Source organism: Hermetia illucens, chromosome 5 (genome assembly GCF_905115235.1).
Source record: "Hermetia illucens chromosome 5, iHerIll2.2.curated.20191125, whole genome shotgun sequence".
Classification (NCBI taxonomy): Eukaryota; Metazoa; Arthropoda; class Insecta; order Diptera; family Stratiomyidae; genus Hermetia; species Hermetia illucens.
This window is the reverse complement of record NC_051853.1, coordinates 61,942,492-61,960,099: the sequence shown is the minus strand read 5'-3', so window position 1 is coordinate 61,960,099 and position 17,608 is coordinate 61,942,492. Positions and strand designations below refer to the sequence as shown.

Genomic DNA, 17,608 nt, shown 5'->3' with positions numbered 1-17,608 from the left:
GATAAGGTAAGCTGATCCCGGAATGAAAAAAACGACAGTTCATTGTAGTGCAAATAAAAGAGGCGCCCTCTTATTAAAGGTAAACTCACAAGCATTGCATTGACTTATTACACTCAATCATGAAAAGGACATGCAAATTCGAACATTTCTCAGAGAGTGGAAGAAAGTTATTATCAAAATTACGTTCTTTCAGTGTTTGAAATGCAACAATTGCAAGACTCTTTATTCTTACTACCGTTACTCAAATAGAGAATTCCTCAACCACTCGAGTTTGGAGCAACAAACCCACGGCCCAAAGATTAACGTTTCGGGAAACCATGTCAATAGCTTATCAACCCAAAGAAAGGTAACTAAGGGTCCACTGTCCAGTAAGGACATTTTGGATAAATAAGCTTTTTCTCCATCTTCGCCAACAGTCCAGCTGCTTGGGGTCTGTTCCACAGAGCGTGGAAACAGACACGCTTTAATAGTTGAAAACAGGGAGTCTCACGAAAGCATGCGAAAATCTGCAAAAATATTGGTCTTCAGTACGATCCACATGGCTCGTATTAACAATCAAAAAATCCTTATAAAACGGTGCATAGACTTTGAATCTTTATTCGATTTGGTTTTCGTTGATTCAGAAAAGCCTTTCGAAAATGATGACAAAAATGCGAATAAGGTGCACCTTGTTTCAGGTGGAGGGGGGCATTCCAATTATGTATGCTCTTCCCTATTATAGAATCGACATTTGCCCGATTAAACTTTCATTCACTGTACTAAGATGCAACTGTGAAGGAACTTCAAGGCATTCTCTCGCCAATGTATTTAATGTCAGTCGCATTTCATTGTTCCTTGGCTCAAAAATGTAGAGTGTACCGTGGGGTCAAAAATTAGATCCAAATCCTAAGGAGAACTTGGATTAAACAGATGAAAGAGAAAGGGATTTCAGTGAAATTCTAGCCAAGGCATCTAAATAAATGTAAATAGTGAACTTTTGTCAATGTTTTTCTGCATTGAGGTGAAACAATTTATTTCGAATATATACTTGACATCTTACAAGTGGGGGGATTGCTGGTTTCATCAAGGGCAAGGACAACTTATAAGACGCAACTTCTCCCCTGCTCTGGGATTAGTAGATTGAAAGTGATTACATATTCAGTTCAGACGCAAGTGAGCTAAAGCGGAACTAATTTGTTTTGGAGTTGAGGAAGTCTGAAATCCCCGCATCTGGCTGATGATGGAACGGAATAATTGAGGAATCCTCGTTTTAGGCAAAGCACTATATATTCCAAAGATAAGGATTGATGATTTCATCTAGAATAGGGATAACTTATCAGAAGTGGCCTGACCGCCCCACAGCTCTCAGAGCGGGTCCGTCATCAAGTCAATGTGAACTCAGGACTCCTTCAGTTCTCAAAACAACAAGTTGGGAAGAGGCGCAATTTATGAGCCAGTACTGCCATGAGAAACAAAGGAGGAGAGGACTACCGCAGTTTCAATTGATTCTTGCAATTCTAGCAACTTGTAGCGGTGGATCAGCCTCTAATAACATGTCTGGCAAGGCTTTGGGAACCGGAGCGAATTAGGGGTCCAGAGTGTTGTTCACGTCGATGGTAACATATCTGGATTTAATTGTTGAAAATTATGAATAATTTTGGGATACTTTTGCTAAAAATGAGGCTACGAAGAATATGAATAATGGCTTAGTGGTATCAAAAAGGGTTTATTGGTCCATCGACTTCAGATTATAACTTAACGTCGTGGTTATCAATGATGATTCCATTTAAAGATGAGAGGAATTACAGCCGCAGGTGAATGATAAGCACCAGATGGTAGCAAATTTTAAGGAAGCGGATAGGAAGAAACTGCGATTGGAATATTTGCTTCAGTAAATCACTATCTGTTGGCCTCCTTACTCTTTTGTAGAGCATAGAATTCTCACCGATATTTTTTCCCATTTCAATTTTTAATGAGACTGTTCTCCAGTTTCATCGTAATAATACTTTATATGATACGCCCATAGTAGCAGGACAAGCACACAGGTTGGCTAGGTCAATCGAAAAAGTGTAGGTAGTACCATACTCCAACCAGAAACAAATTCCAAACTACTGGATCGGAAAGAGTCTTTTCAGAGAATCTGTTCCCCGGAAGCTATTCCCCTTTCTCGTTCGACCAGAGTAGAATACTGGTCAGGTACCGATTGGGTTTCGGGGGTGTTGGGCATGTACTCCCCAGGGACATTGACAGAATCTGTCGTAATCTTTTAATCAATAATAACCCCTCTGCGTTTGCCTTAGACAAGCCAATAAATCAAAGTAAATTCCGCATTTCCCGGTTCTATCTTGGGAAAGTTTCCCTGTGGTCATTCTCTTAGTAGACATCTTCGCTACCATTGAGAATCTTTGAAAGAACCAATTTTTTTCAAAGAGAATATCTTGTATGAGTGTTAAGAGCCAGCTTGTATTTTCGAAATTGCCATTATAAAATTAAGCATTCATACCTTTGTCCATTGCTCTTATTCCTTCAGCAGAACTCGGTCTCCACGTTGCATCCAAATTTTGTAGCTCTTCAATTGTAGGAGAACCCAGTTCAGCGCCACAATATCTGGCATTCCAATCCTATCACACCATACGATGGGGGAAAACCTAATTTTTCGTGGTTCTTGTTCAGTAAATGATCTATGTCGAAAGTCCTTTATACGATGGGTCCCATTAGGTCCTTCAAAATATTAGGCGATGACGGCTTTACGGTTTCTTACAAGGGCAGAGGCAAATCGTCAGACGCTGCCTCACCTTTGCCCTGGAAGCAGCGTGGCCAAAGCGGCTCGTAGATGTTGCGCACTTAGAACCCCGCAATTCTCAAAAAAAAAATTTTAGCTATGGCCAAGCTCTGGTCAATAGGGCGGATTTACGCACAATATAATTCGTAGTCATGATGTGTTCTGCGAATTATATAAAGGTCATGCTTCTCCCAGGACAGAAGCGAGGGAGCGTCTGACGATTTGCTTCTGCCCTGGTAAGAAACCGTAAAGCCGTCATCGCCTAATATTTTGACAGTTTGGGTGCTAAGCCCTAAACGATGCCTACGATTTCAATTATGGATTTAGACTTCTTACCCCCAAGTATTTTGCTTTTCTCTGAAATATACACAATTACATTTTGGCTTCCCTGATTTCTATGACCGTGTGAAGGGAGTATTTGTGGGGTTTTCTGGATACGAGGTGTATCTAATGGAAACAGGACCAAAGACACTTTTTGGACATCCTTTAGCCATTGGCATACAATGTTTCTTCAGCTTCGTTCCTATTGCAACGCCAACCTCCAGGTACTGCCATGAGATTTCCAAAATATTCGAAATTATAGTGTGATAAGTCAATCAAGTTAATCAAATAAATCTTTTCCGCGGTTGTTGACCACAAGAGTGTCGTAAAAAATGACAGTTTTCTCCAAGTTTGTCCTTATTTTCCAATTTCACCGTATCCAACATTTCATATCGATCATATGTTGATTTGGAAGAAAATCGAAGTGAAAGACAACTGGTTGATGAGAACGATTGTCATTACCATTCGGGTTGACTACAAACCTGAACTGACACTGCCGAATGTTCAATCTGAAATCTTCCCCGCATCACAATTTCACACTCTTATCGTGGAGGTGACCCGAATATTCAAGGACGTTAGGAGGACCGACGGGATCAAGTTTGGCTAAGTTATTACGGCTAAACTCACCAGTACTTCTTTCTCCTTGCTTCTTGCCCTTCCATTTGAAGTAGACACTCGCACCGCTGGCGTCCTGGAGTTAAATGTTATGTGTGCTCCTAAAGCTTCGTGTCCAGTAAAAAGATACACCCACCGTTTTGGAATGAAGATCAATTTTATCTCAGGAAGGTGATAAGGGACGAATTTGATGTCTGTTACAAGCCTAAATATCATAGTGACAGTTACTATCGAAATATTAAAAGTATCAGTGGCTATGAATCAGTAAGATTTTTGCCAAAATACTTAGGGTCCTATTCTTTCTTTTACAAACTCAAGTATGAGCTCTTGTGACGAGGCTAATATGGACATATTTTTCCGCAAGTAAGGACGACTGTTGGTTAAAACATTGGTATGATCACGGAGGTTATGCAGTCTGGGGTACTAGAAAACATCGAATCGGTCCTCTTGAAGGATGAATCAGCTGGGCAATAAGCACATGTTCACTATGTAAATCTTCCGGCTGATTGTGAGTTATCGGAGTTGTATTGTAGCGAGGCGAATACAATATACTGGGGGACGCGTACAGGTAGTTCTCATATCGAAAATAGGTATAAGTAACCATGAGCCCTTCGAAGGTTTTTAGGTTTTGTTTTGTATTGAAAACCTTAGAGCACGTGCTTGACATCCGCGAGACGATTATGATAAAATTAAAAATCCAAATATTAATAAACTATTCCTCACGATGTTATTCGTATTGCTAAATGGTCATTACACCACAAGGAATACAAGTTATTTACCTTCCTGCACATAGTACGAGCGTACGATAATGTTGGAACCATCCATCCAAGAGGCTCTTACCTCAATAGCCTTGGAAGGTGTCTTATGCATTGGATGGAAACAAGATAATCCAATCAGATCTAGGGAGCAGCCACTTAACCGTGCCTTCAGGGGAGCACTATCTCTTCGGTACTTTAACTTGTAGTCATAGATAAAATCCTGAGCAAACTCGACAATGGTGGTTTGGTATATTAGTTGTTTGTCACCATTACCGGTTAAATGTTGGAGCACAGAAAAAGTGTTATCCTGCGGCCCTCTGGCTGCTTACTTGGCATAAATCCATTCAAAGCTGACCTGATGCTATTCGCCACTAAGGCAAACACACCTGAACCCCAAAGTAAGGTATCTTAGTGAGATCTTGATGAGAAGTTAAAAACGGGGGCTGGACATAGAACTGTGGGTTAAGAAAGCTAGCAAAAAGCCGTTCGTCAAAATATCATCCAAAAGTAATTCAATAGATGTACATGGCTGCGTTTCCTCTGATCCTCGCCTATGGGTTTGCTGTGTAATTGTCTGTGCTGAGCGGGAAATGCAAAATGACCAAACTTAACGTGAGTCAAATACTGGCAGATGTAGGCACCACCTTCCGCTCAACCTCTATATCAAGTATGTTGTATCGTGTAATGCTCTCAGGCATTGCGAATCAAGATATTGGGCAGCGAAAATTTACGGAGTTCGGGCATCTCCTATAGACAAACCTACACATAGGCATAGCTTCATGTAGGTTGTTATACCGTATTTTTCACCGAAAGATCAAAATACAAAGTCTCAAATACACACGACATATCTGAGTTATACAGTCTTCGAAGGTGTACCAGTGTTTTTCGGCTGGAGATTTAGCAAGTTTACCATAAATGAGTTGTGATTCTACTCCTAAGCAGAGTAGCTATTTTGATCTGATGACCTGAAGGGTCTTGGTGGTTCGCGCTCAAGGCCTCTCTCTCTAAGGTACCCAGAAGACTCTCGCAGTCTACGATTTGCTGGTTGTGTTGAGGATTAGAGTCTATCTGCACTACTCCGTGTGGCCTGCTTTCGTTACTTGTGTTAGATCATGGAAGATTTGGCCCTTCTGTGACCAAACCCGTGCAAGGGAGCTCATAAGCCAAACATGTGTGGATGCCTATGAAATTACATCTATTTGTATGGAGCGCTAGCCATTGGGGGACCATACCGGCAGACTCGGAATTTCGTACAATAAGCACTGAAAGTTACGGTAAAGGAGATGATATTCTCATGGAATTCCTTCGCGATTACCAGCTATAACTAGAGCCTTAGAAGGGTTTTAGACTTGCCTTCTCTTTATGATGGCTAAGGGACGTCCTGCCTTTATTCTCTTGATAGTCAAGACTGAGATTTTTTCTTCTTGACAGCCTACGAAAAACTAAAAAACTAAATTCATGAAATTAAATTTCCTCCTATCTCTTGGTCCATAGAACCTTTCTCTCTTTTCGATTCAGGGCTCAAACAAGGCCAGTATATTTTTTTGTAAACCAAGAAAAATCAGGAGAATTGCACTCTTTTCAAAAAAAGGGTTCATAGGTGTAATTAAATGAAATAAGTTCCACTGAAACTACCTTTTGCGATGGTGAGTTATAAAGAGATCTCGCTGTCGTAATTACATTTTCGCATCTTCTGCATCTGCAGTAGGAGACGCTGTGTTTATTGCTAATTATTTATCATTTCATCATTCATTTATTACTAATCAATCTACTCATTCCATTTTCTGCACGATTTGAAAGGCAAAACCTCTAAAACTCAAAAATGCTTGAAAATTACTCCACAAATAACTCAGTGAATTGATCGTAAAACTCCAGGATATATTCATTAGTGCTCCCATCGCAAGTACGAATCTTTTTCATTGCACTAATATCTGAACAAATACCAGCACAGCGGCATTCGAGGAGGACACAAAACCGCATTTAAGGCTAATAATGATCAACTGATTTTCCACTTAAGACCTTTATAAAGGCTAACAAGTCGCTGCGGTGGATATAAAACTGGAACCAAGAACGCTGCCAACAAGAAGCGAACAAAGCGACCTAGGGTCAAACACTCATATTTGTGGTCAACTTAATTGCAGAGAATTATAGAGATGAGGTTTTCCAAACTACCAGGACAGAGGAAAAAAGTGGAAACTAATTATTCTATGAGATACCATCATTATTCGGATACGTAGTGGTGTATCTTCTTTTTCAATGGCTGTAATGGGAAGACAACTGTTTTGCACATGAGTAGCTTCACGATCGATGATCTTTCTCATCGTTATAACGATAATATGACTTAGGGTTCAGTGTATCCTAGGACTTCAGGGATAAGGCTAGTTGTGTATGTGGAAGTTACAATTTGTGGATGAAAAATAGTCCTTTCAGTTAAAAGATATTCCGTTGAAAATCTGTTAATTTCGGTGGGAATTTTTAATTTATTCAAAGGAGTTGTTAGAATCGGAGTTAATTTAGGAGAGTTTTACAGATTTTTAAGATATTTTGGGATTTTCCGCAAAACTGGAGTTCCCTTCTTCAAAAACATCCACGCCTATTTCTAAACAAAACTTAAAAATTCAACCGAAAAGTTTGATGAAATCGACACCCAATAGTTGGACAATCTGAAACCGATCCGCATTAGATACTCGCCCTACTTCCACATTCTTTCTACACATGCTGTGCAGTTACTTCACCCAAAAGGTTCAAAATCCCCGCGTTTAATCTTAGTTGATGGAGAGTCAACTCTTTTGCATGGCTTCGCGGTCAAACACTGTCATCGACATCGCAGCCTTCAGTCCTCATCTCCGCTGTACCGTCTTAGGCGGACTCATGATCTTCACTACGTTCATTGGATTAACTATCGAATTACCATTACTCTTCGGTTATTATAATATAGATCAATGGCTTCGTTTGAACTCCATTGACAATGATCTTGCGATTCGGTCCCCCACACGCAGCAGCACTAAACCACCACCGGCCTTATCAAGTGGTAAGATTAATCTGAGATGCTCGTTAAAGAAGTGGAGGACGATCAAAACCAACTTCTCTCCATCAGAATATTATATGGTTTCATTACGGTCAATAATTGACTCGGGAAGATCATCCTTCAATCGATGGCTGGTCCTCCGGTTGTTGTTACGGCAATCGTGATTTGCATCGGTTCCATATAATTGGAAAATGATTGCATAGCGTTAAATTACTCAAGTTGGCAATGGCTGCCGAGATGCAATGCTGGTCGTGATATTTATTAGTTTGATGTAAATTTCATTATTTCGTTGTACGGAGCTAATGAAAGAGCATGTGGATGATAAGATAATTGGTAGAATATGGAGTATAAATTATCTATGAAATTTGTCTAGCCATGAACTTTAATCGTTTGGCAATTTATCAAATAGTGGTTCTCGCTATCGGGAGGTTGCCCACACATATATTATCAAGGATGAAGCCTGAAAGACTGATGTGATTTTCACCCAACTGGGGCGAAAAAATCTTTTTTCCAGCAAAGACGAGATACCAGTTGCTCATAATAATTCTTGAAGGGTTAATTGATTTCGTTTGGTTTGTTTTTTCTTTTTTTTCATGATAAGGCAAGATAACCTGGTCATTAGGTTTCCAAATGCAAAGTGAACTTAGGTTGTTAGGTTAAAATTTTTGGCGCTTTCTGTATTCCGGCACTTGTCAAGGGGTAGGTAGGCAGGTAGTGGCCGCTCCGAGGAGCTCAATTACCGCTGTGTTGCGTCGTTTTGATGCCACAAACTCCTTAGACGGTGACTGCTTTTATGAGAGCAGGAAGGCAAAGTCTAGCGGGCTCGGATCTCCAGAGCCCGTAGCATTTACGAAGGAAAGCAGCTCTCCCACAGTGCAGCAAAAAAAAAAAACATAAAAAATAAAAAAAGAAAAAAAAAACAAAAAAAAAAGAAAAAATAAAAAAGTGCAGCAAATCTCCCTGAGGTCCCAAAAGAATGGTTTACTCAGTGTCCGCAGCCTGACTCTAGCTAGAGCTCGGCAACCGCAAAGAAAGTGCATGAGGGTTTCCCGTCCTTCTCCGCAGCTTCGGCAATGCGAATTGTAGGGTAGGGCATGGCCCCTATAGGCCAGTGCTCCGTGTAGACTGCTGTAATCTTGATTGCATTTGCACGCGCCTGGCACAAGAGCTCTCGTGATTGGGCTATGTTATGAGTGGGCCAAATTCTCCTTGAGTTGGCATAGGTGGTAAGCCTTCGCCATCTAAGGCCCGCGGCTGCGAGGCAGTGCCAGTTGATTCGCCTTTGACAGCCGCCAGCGAAACACCGGCTGCATTCACCGAAGGGCTGTAAAGAACAGAGCCTCACTTGGCCAATCCATTAGCCCGTTCATTCCCATCTATGTTCCTATCCTCGAGAACCCAGAGGAGGGTGACTTTGAGCGTGCCGCCCAGATGATTCAGTGTGGCTCTGCACTGGCCCACCCCTGAAACAGGTCGTCGCTGAGTACAAGGCCTTGACGGCCGCTTGGCTGTCGGTCAGAATGGCTATATTGCGCTTGGGGCTCGAATCTCGCTCCAGCCATCGACAGACTTCCAATATGGCCAGTACTTCCGCTTGGAATACACTGGCGAAACTTGGCAGACGATACGACTTAGATACACTGTGTGTTTTCGCGAAAAACTCCGCGTCGACTCTGCAGGCTATTTTTGATCCACCGATAAGGAATACTGAGTCATAACCTTATAACACGCCGCCGGTCTTCCACTTTGCCCTGGTCGGAAAGTCCACAGCAAAGCTCTTCGAGAAGTTCAGCTTGCGTGTGGCATAGTCCGTGGGGAATGCCCTGATTTCCCGAGGTACTTCGTCTAGAGTGCTGTTGTGGCCGTAGAACGTCGCTGCCCAGCATCTGGACTCACTTAGTCTGATGGCACTGCACGCTGCAACGTATTTAATGTGGAGGTCTAGGGGGAGGAGATGCAGGAGTATATTGAGAGCATCTGCCGGGCAGTACTGTAGAGCCCCAGTAGAATCTTGCCAAATTTAATTTTTCAGCAACGAATTGTTGCGTATATCACAGGGCGTTTTTAATGGCGCCTTTGTGAAGTTGTTTCCCCAAATACTCTGTGATCGCCAATGCCGGGGCACAATTGGTATCCGACGGGAGGTTTGACCTCAGTCTGAAAGTACACTAGATTCTCTTATGTGCGGGTGGCTTTCATGGGAATCAGCTATTGATAATGGCTAAAATCTCAAGTTGCGAGAAAGGACTTTTTGACCCTGGTGAGGAGAACCGTTTTCTTCCAACCAAGGTCTTTTATAGGCGGTAAAGACGTTTTGTAGCGTCCATATCTTCATCTTATGCAATATATTATATGTCTTCCTCTCAACTGCTAAATCCGGTATTCAGTTCATTAATTTAAAGCACAACATTTCCCGACGGTAACCGAAGCAGTACTTACATACGTTTAGCTCTATCATGGCTTGTTAAAGACGCCCCAGAGATCCATTTAGAGACTAAACCTTCCGATGAATCGAGATGTGCAGAGCACTGGGATTGGCAATGTTCCGAATTTTAGGAGAAGCAAAGTAATTATTATCATCCACCAGGTCACTCCTTCCTTTGCTAACCCTTCGCGAGTAAATTAATATGCCAAGAGACTTACCCCTATGGGTCCTTGCAGATGCATTTGTGCTCCATGGTTAGCATATATAAACTTAAATCTCTAGTAGGAAGGAGGGGGACGTAACTCTATCATAGAAATAAACGATTTTTTACGTCCCTCGATTGAACTGTTATGGGAACTTTGGGAAGTTATAAATGATAGACATATGTTAGGTCTTAGAGGAAATGGATAGAACCAACAAGGGAGGGTTTGCATTCTTAACGCTTCGCAGTAATTTTTAGGAACTGATCTGCTCAATCAACTCTTCAGGAACGTGAAAAAATTGCACGATAATTTCTAGTTGCTTTCGGCACATTTGATTTTATCTGCACAAAATGCGGAGTTACAAGGGAGTTATTGGATTTGCTGAGGGAAAGAGGTGATGCGTATGTGTGTATGAGGTGGAGTAGAAGCATAGCCTCTGAGCGCTCAGCCTGTCAGACTGGTCCATTGTACTCGATGTTCCGTCGCTACAAAAGCAGCTATTCCCTGTACATTGATGAAGGCAGCGTGGAAAGTGCCGAGAATTGGCCACCTCTCTCTGCAAAAGAGTTCGAATAGGCAGTCCTCTCTGAAAAACAAGAAAGCGTATTTTGCGTATTTTGGCAGCGGTATACAAACTGGTGTTCCAACATCACCCAGGCATACCGCTCGGTGCATTTAACGTATACCTAAAACAGGGCATTTTTCCGTGTCGCTGATATGTGCGAGGCTTGCGGTGATCAGCAAAGAGAAATGCGACTCTGAGCTACCGTCCGCATAACGACTACTTTGTTTGTTTGACATGGCTGGGAAAGTGCTCGAAAAGTCCACCAGGAAGCGACACGTGTAATCGAAGAGTTATCCCTAAGAGAGTTCGGTTTTAGAGCAGGGAGTCCATAGTAGTTGCTTTCATTCAGGTCGTGGATGTGGTCCAACGCACAGCTTCCGAGCTTGACGGGTGGAGCTCCTCGTAACACTTGATGTTAGAAATGTCATTTAATTCCATGGAAGATGGAAAGATATATTAGGCATATTAGGCAATACATTCCACGTGCTAAGCTCTCTCTTGCCGACACGTCATGTCAAAGGGAATGCCGATCCTGTGTCCCATATCGATCGGCGAGTCGATAATCGAATGAAAATCAATGGTTAAGTGCCTTGGACTAATGCTGAAAGATGAGCTTCGACTGAACCAAAGCAGCACCATGGAAGGCTGGAGCTGGAGTTTCCGTACTAAATCGGCTAATGGCAAACATTGTAGCAGGCGTCGCCTTCTAATAAATGAAGCGCAGTTTGTTCTGCTCGCTGCTGGGTTGATGCATTTGGCAAGGATCGTAAATGCCTTGCGCAAGCACAGAGATGGTGAGCTTTCCGATTGCCGCCTATGCTACTGTCTATGAATAATAATTGCCCATCTTGCTGAGTGTAATGCCTTGTATAATCCCAAGGGAGATCGTTGTTCGTACACTACCTGAATGACAACCCTCTTGTCACAACTAGACAAGAGGCAGATGGACTGCGTGGCAATTGGCAACTTAGGTGTATGGCTGAATTGAAAGCATGGTGAGACTGATTATTTCCTTATCCAGCTTCTAAGTGAGCACCGAGGTTTTGAGTCTTATCTGCACATGATCGGAAAGGTCCGATCTCTTGACTGTGTGTTTTACAATGGGGCTGCGGACGATGCGGATCATATGTTTTTTTCGTGGCGAAGGTGCCACATTATCAGGGAGGTGCTGAGGAGCTCTGACGGATCAGGCTGTGTTGCGCATTACGTTCGGGTTTTTCTCGTTACAAAGAGGATAGAACTCGACGGATCGAGGAGACAAATTCTCTCTCCTCCTGTTGGTGAAAGGAATTCTCTGATTTCATGATTTCCCAAGGCGGGGAGAGAAAGGGCTAAGTAATGTGGCATCCATCGTCGGAGGAGAGGTACTTAGTTGGTAGTTCGATGGAGTGCTGTGGTGGGAGTACAACAATCAACAAACGCAGGGTAGATGACCCTACCTCAAAGAAACGCACTCTATCTTTAGACCTTTAGACCTAAACGAATTAGTATGTTAGTTGCTCTCATTCCCCTGCAATCTGTGAACTTCGCCGGTTGTGGTGTTAATGGCACCGACAATAAACAGAAATGCCGTTATTTGCAGTGGGGTTAGTTGCAATAAAGACCTCATCTTAACTCAGCACACTACAAGTGCATAGGCGAACATCGACTTAACAATATGCCCACATTACTACACCAGGTTTGGGTCCATATAGCGAGGCAAAGCCTAGCCTTGAGTCACCACCCATTATTTACACCCCGTTTCGGGTTTTCGAATAACAGCTAGGACAGATTTTGCAAGACCATCTATATACTCCACAGAAGTGGCGATAGCACTTGGGGGAAGTTTTTCGTTACTTCGTTGGTCAGATAGTGATCCAAACTTGCTACAACAGAAAGCAATTTCTGCTTTAGCACAGCATGGATTCACTTCCCAGTTTTCAGAAGGGCAAAAAGTCAAAGGTCCCTGCAATGTCCACGAATCCCATTATTACGTACTCGTCTTTCCAAGTTGAGTCTTCTTTCTTTGAAATCAAGGAATGAAAAGCAAACTTACATGTGCTATCTTTAAAAAAAAAAAAAATTCTATAGTTAAACTAGAAATTTTTCCTTTTAATAGTTTTATTTAAAAAGAAATATAGGAACTACTTATATAAAACTTGTAAACTCACAGAGCTTACTGCGCTGGTAAGTGTGCTACTTTAGTGCCTTCTCGAGGACGTCATGCCAGCCTCTTCAGATATTTCAACAACAACGATGTTAACCTAATTTGCCCGAAGTTGTTTGGATTTCAATAGTCAACTTTCCCAGACTTAAGTATGAAGGCTCCAGTGTTCCAACTAATCGTGCGAAATTTACGTGCGGAAAGGTTTGCAGAAATCATCAATTTTCTCCCTCCCGCTTTTGACACCTGTTCTTCCGGATGGTGTACTTCAAAGGCAGTCTGTGCAGACTCAACTCTGGAGTTCGTGAAAGTTTCATCCTGTTTTCAAAGGGAGTGCGACTTGGCCAAATCATCAATTTTAAGGACTTTGGACAAAAGTCACCCATTCGAGCACTTAACGAGCCCTTTATTTCACACTGTGAGTTCCTGTTTAATTTTAATCAGTCTTGATTCTTATTGATTTTACAAGCATGGTTCGCAGTTTTTGCAGGTCTCGGTTTGAACAATACTGTTTTGCCGTTTTTATTGTAGGCAATAAGGCACTTTGAAAGTGAGAGAGTTTCCAATGTATTTCCTATTACCGAAGGAGTCTTCAGTTACCGAGGGAGCTATACTTCATTGTCAAGAAGTTCCCTTAACTTTGTTCAATTCGTTTTCTTAGGATTCCGTCTTTGCTACATTCGCGGTTATCAGACCAGCTGAAGTGATAAAATCAAATAACTTTTCTCCTCTAAGATTACATTTGTCACTTCCCCAACAAATATGTTGAGCCGATCATTGACGGATGGAGTCGTTTGGATTACAGAATTTGACTTGTAAAGGTGGCTACACTTTCTGTGGAATCTGGAGTGCCATCTACTCTCCCCTTATGGGAGTTTTTTGTCGTTTGAGAATCTCCAGTTACAATTGCCGGAACGTAGCGATGGAACCCCAAGGTCCGCGGTGTCATCTAAACCAGAGGCAAGAGAAAAGTCGGATAAGGATGTGACCAGTCGCGGATCTTCCCTCGTTAATAGCGGCACTCATGTCACTAATTCTCGAGCTTAACGCACAAATCCGTAGAGGAGTTCTTATAATGTTTCGTCCCACCTTTTTTCCCCTTTTTCAAATTAGGAGCTTTATGATGAGCCGGGAATTAAAAAAACCTTTCTGGAAGCTTTTATTTGGAAAACCATGTACTGTCCTCTAGCTAGGGGATATCATTGAATCCATGACGAATGTTGGAGCCCACTGCTCAGTTTCTAGTTACCTCAGATTGATTCATTGGAGAAATATAAAGAATTAGGCAGCAAATAGATACTTTATTGCCTAATAATGACCCAAATAACAGCAACACGCCTACTTTGGTTGGGTTTCACTGTCTCATCATTTACTATAATTCAGTAATCAGGCCTCGAATCCTAAAGTAAACCCTCTTTGCCTCCTACATTCAAATGCATCTGTCAGTGAAAGATTTGGGAAAGAAGTTAGTTAATATTTGGTCTGCGGTTAGATAACGATTTCCACAGCCTTCTCCGCCTCCTCATTAGAATCAAAATGAAAAGAGTCTCGCATAAATTTCTGCACATTTCTCTCCATAAATCATGGTTGAATCTGGCCGGTGTGCCTCGAAATTGTGTCTGCTATAAACCAGGAAACACATCACTCTTGCAAATGCCACTTTGAAAAAAAATTCAATGAAAAGTTCATTAGCTTTCACTCGACTTGTGTATAAAATTAATGCAAAATAATCAAAGTTGTGAAGGAAATGGCGAAAAAAAAAATAAAATTAGAAATAAAACGAAGCGAAAGATAAAAAATTAGTGCTGAATTATGTATTGTAGCCGGGCTTAACAGGGGCGTAGGAAAGCTTGTGGACTTTGAGGAGACGTGGAAGAAATGATTTATTTTTGTCTGGGAATAATTCGCGTTCATTGTACACGACAATGCTAACGAGAATGGGCGGGTTAAGTGAACTTACGAAATGAAGTGTCTCAGAAAACCGTTTAGTAATTATCATAAAGTACGAGTGGAGTCAGTCAATTAAGCCGTATAAGTGGATAGAACCGAGTCAATAAGCCACCCAGCGCTTTTTGCCAGACTCTGCTCGGCCCTCGTAAATGCCAGTAAATTTACGTAACTGTTGAAACGCACAAATGGAAATTGATGTTGAAAGAGAGATAAATGTGCAATTTGTTGATTGTTATTCGACATGGAAGAAACAATAATTGGAGAATATTATAAACAGCTTAAATGGTGGGTTCGTGGGTTTAGAATGAAGAAATTATGATGAATGGTGTATGGCCTCATTATCGGATTGCAATGAGGCTCGTATTAGTGAATTGAAAAGTAAGTGGCTCATTATACGGCCTGAAATGGGAGAACTACAATAAGTTAATTTAAAATAAGGTTAATTGACGTACTCTGCATTGAAAAATCTTGAACGCTTCTTTGCGTTCTTAGAAGCACGCTACATATTCTTTTCGTAGGTTTGCATACGCTACGTCCGACCCTAGGGTTCGAAAAATGCTTGGTCTTTCTAGTTGAAAGCATGTACGAGCGAAGAGATCCTCTATTATTTTTCTCCAACTATAATCCTGTGGGATGTCAAATGATAGGTCTCAATTAGTACTTTTACGAACCGACTTTACATGGGTTGTGAAGTAGGGGCATGAGGGACTAAAGTGTAAAAATTGGAAGTGAGGCAGGACCCATTCTAAAAAAATAGGTAGCCTGAACATTTCGCTTAAATTCAGAAAGTCGGCGGTGAGTTTTTGCAGACGTCCGTTAAGTACTCTTTACAATATCGAGTACCTTTGCAAAATGATATTCCTCTGCATAGTTTTAACCAGACTATCTACAGCTCACAATATCATACTCTCCCCAGATGCAAAATTGGATGGACCATAGCTCTGTGATGAGAACTTTCGTTTAGTAACGTCTATGGTACATGCTATGGCGTTTATAGGGAGCTGGATATTATCACTGCAATGGATTCTGTAAAAAACCAGTAAGTAGTTCTTCTGACTGCTTTTCTTAATATTCGCGTCAAGTTTTCGCCGCTGTAAAGCTTCTCGCAACATGATACTGCTGCAATACAGCTGTTACACCGATGCATTGTGGTGTCAGCGGCGATTGTTAGAATCAGCCGACATAGTGCTCTTCATTTTGCAGCCACTGAGTCTGTTTGACACATAAGTCTCTCGAATGATCATTGAGCGATAGTTTTTTCTCGGCCATTAAGGCGCCCTCATGCTAGTGGATCACGAGTTTCACCCAATGAAAGTTGATATTTAAACTCCCCCGCCGCTATAAGTCGCGTTATCATCATCATCACCAACGGCGCAACAACCGGTATCCGGTCTAGGCCTGCCTTCGTAAGGAACTCCAGACATCCCAGTTTTGAGCCGGGGTCCACCAATTCGATATCCCTAAAAGCTGTCTGGCGTCCTGACCTACGCAATCTCTCCATCTCAGGCAGGGTCTGCCTCGTCTTCTTTTTCTACCATAGATATTGCCCTTATAGACTTTCCGGGCTGAATCATCCTCATCAATACGGATTAAGTGACCCGCCCATCGTAACCTATTGAGCCGGATTTTATCCACAACCAAACAGTCGTGGATTCTTCTCTCGAACGCGGCCAAAAGTTTGCAATTTTTCTTGCTAAGAACCAGGTCTCCGAGGAATAATGAGGACTGGCAAGATCATTGTCTTGTACAGTAAGAGTTTTGACCCTATGGTGAGACGGTTCGAGCGAAACAGTTTTTGAAAGTTGAAATAGGCTTTGTTGGCTAACAACAACCGTGCGCGGATTTCATCATCGCGGCTGTTATCGGTTGTGATTTTCGACCCTAGATACGAGAAATTTTCAACCGTCTCTCTCGCCGAAGTTGTCACCATGTACTTTGTCTTACTTCAATTTATGTGCAGCCCAAGACCTCGCGCCGCCTGCTCGATCTGCATGAAGGTAGACTGTACATATCGGGTCGTTCTTCTCATGATGCCAATATCGTCAGCGTAGGCCAGTATTCGAGTGAACTTGAAGAGGATGGTGCCTCTCCCATTTACATCGTCATCACGAATCACTTTCGACGCATGATAGGGCATCCCTTTGTCATTGGTCAGAGTCAACCTAGTCAGTCTTATCGTCTTATCGTCTTTCGTTGGGATAAATCTCTCATGGCCGTGTACAGTTTTACTCTGGCTTTGCTGTCATAGGCGGCTTTAAAGTCGATGAAAAGATGGTGCAACTGATGTCCACACTCTAACAGTTTTTCTATCGCTTGCCGCAGAGAGAAAATCTGATCTGTTGCTGATTTGCCTGAAGTAAAGCCTCTTTGGTATGGGCCAATGATGTTCTGGGCGTATGGGACTATCCGGCCTAACAAGATAGCGGAGAATATTTTATAGATGGTACTGAGCAACGTGATACCTCTATAATTGCTGCGCTGCGTAATATCACCCGTTTGTATGAGACAGATGATGCCTCTTTGCCAGTCGGCAGGCATTGGGTCACTGTTCCACACCTTGAGCATCGGTTGATGAACCGTTTGATGTAATTGATTGCCTCCATATTTAACCAATTCGACTGTAATCCCATCGGCTCCTGGCGACTTATGGTTAGTAAGCCGATAAATTGCACGGACTGTTTCTTCTGTACTTGGTGTGGCATGATTTGTCCGTCGTCTTCCGGTGGCGGGACTTCCAACTCCCCGATATTTTGGTTGTTGAGCAGTTCATCATTTTGATCAACCCATCGCTATAATATGCCCATTCTGTCGGAAATCAGATTTCCCTCTTTGTCAGGAA

General features: G+C 42.2%; 1 protein-coding gene across 1 annotated transcript in view; it reads left to right on the top strand.

Moving 5' to 3' along the window:
- Nucleotides 1-17,608, top strand: part of LOC119656513 (MICAL-like protein 1) — a 322,282-nt gene that overhangs the window by 94,059 nt on the left and 210,615 nt on the right. Inside the window, exon 2 of the mRNA XM_038062849.1 lies at nt 2-6. The gene's annotated coding sequence lies outside the window, so the exon portion shown is untranslated. The remainder of the gene's footprint in view (nt 1; nt 7-17,608) is intronic.